Below are 2,165 nucleotides of genomic sequence, written 5' to 3'. Positions count from 1 at the left end.
TGACTGACATGCATGGCATTCCCTTTTGAAAAAGCAATGTAATACACTGTAAAGTTAAATGTAATCCAATGTAATATAAAGAAGATTATGATGATAATTTAAAAAAGAGTTTTTGTCCTGTCTTGAGCTGTCAATAGGCTCATGTACCTACTATTCGAACAGAATACTAACCTGTTTCCAGACTTTAAGATTTAAGCAAATTTCCTTACCAATTCAAAACTGCTTTTCTTGAAATTACTAGCTGAACTTGCTATTGAAAGTAGTTAGATTATTTAAGAAATCATGTGATCAATAAAATGTGGGGAGAAAAGGAATGGAAGACAACTGTGGACACCAGAGATGCTAGTCTCCCACATGGTCAACTGTGGTTCGAGTCCCAGACCTGTCAGCTTGCTTTCTCTCTCCCTCTTTGTCTCTCTCTGGTCAAATTAAAATATAATGAATAAAATAATTCCTAAAAGAAAATAGAAATAGAAAAAGGAAAACTATGTCCTTTATTTGAGTACTTAATCTATTAACAGCTAATGTACTTATTGATATACTTGAAATCTGGCCTACCATTTTATCATTTGTATTCTCTTTACACCCTGTATTTTCTGTTCCTGTTTCCCTTTTCCTTCCTTTCAATTATTTGAACATTTGATTTTGTAGAATTCCATTATAATTTATCTCTTGGCCCTTTGGCTACAGTTCTGTGTTATTTTTTTTAAGTGACCATGTTAGCTATTACAACATGCATCCTTAACTTTTCACAATCTACTTAGACTTGATACTTCAACACCTCGTAAAGAATGTAAAATTCTTACATTGTAAATTCATTTACTGTTCCCCAGTGTCTCTTATGTCCCCCATCATTGCTATAAGCAATGCACCTACCTACATTATGAACACCACAAAATAATGTTATAATTGTTGCATTAAACATTAACATATACTTTAACAGAACTAAGTGGAAATATAGTCTTTTGTATTTACTTAGTCAAAATTTTCTGATGTTCGTCATCAGTTCTGAAAGATCTGTATGTCCTAGTGTCATTTTTCTTCCACCTGAAGAATGTCCTATAGTATTTATTCTAGTGCATATCTGCTGGTGACAAGAATCTTAGTTTTGTTTGAAAGCATTTATTTCACCAGCATCTGTGAAGGATATTTTCAGTGGCTAGAGAAATCTGGGTCGAGTTTTTATCTTGTTGGCACTTTCAAGAGGATATGATACTGTCACTGATGTGAGAGCCATAGCTTTTTAAATAAAATATGTAATATATGACAGTAATAGGATTTCAAGTCTCTGGATAAAATGACTATCTTTTTTTTTGTCATTGACATGTCATGAAGTGGCACTCACATGTAATACGCTTGAGACGTATCACCCACATATCCATACCATGTCACTGACATGTCCTTCTCATGTTCTTAGGTTTCATCGACATACCACTTGTGTGACATCACATGTCATTCCCATGCACATTGCATATTACCCACATGTAACTAGCATGTTCTGTGCATGGGACTACCATGTAACTGGCATGCCATTTACATCAGGCAGCTCACACAATATCACATGATATCACATGTCTGTAGCATGTCAAATTTTATGTAACTTGCAGGTGCAGCAATCACACAATTGCCACATATCACTTACATGTATCTAACATGCTGTTAACGTGTAATTGACATGTCAATCACATGACATGTCAATCACATGTCATTGTTGTATCAAACACATATTAATTGTATGTTTGTAGCATGCTGACCACACATTCTTACCTTGCCATAGATATTTTGCTCACATAACACCATATGCCAACAGTATGTTCTTAGTGTGTACATCACACACAATTATGGCATCACCGACATGGCGTCACATGCAGGTTCTATCTTCTTAACATGTCATTAGTGTCTTCCTAGCATGCACTGGCATGCTGTTCACATGACTTTGCATGTCAAATCTCATATGCATTGTTTGTAGCTGTCATGTTTGCATGTTCTTCATATGACACCCACATGCCATTGTATGCCATTCATGTGTATATTGCATGTTAATTACATGATCATCTGTTCGCACATCATTGGTGTGCCACTTGGATGTTCATAGCATGTCATTAGAATGTCACTTATGACATCACCTGTAACTTGCATGACATCACATATTCATGTGCTGTGAT

The sequence above is a fragment of the Tupaia chinensis genome, unplaced genomic scaffold (genome assembly GCF_000334495.1).
Source record: "Tupaia chinensis unplaced genomic scaffold, TupChi_1.0 Scaffold140308_1, whole genome shotgun sequence".
Classification (NCBI taxonomy): Eukaryota; Metazoa; Chordata; class Mammalia; order Scandentia; family Tupaiidae; genus Tupaia; species Tupaia belangeri.
The sequence above is the reverse complement of the archived record's forward strand: the minus strand, read 5'-3'. Positions refer to the sequence as shown.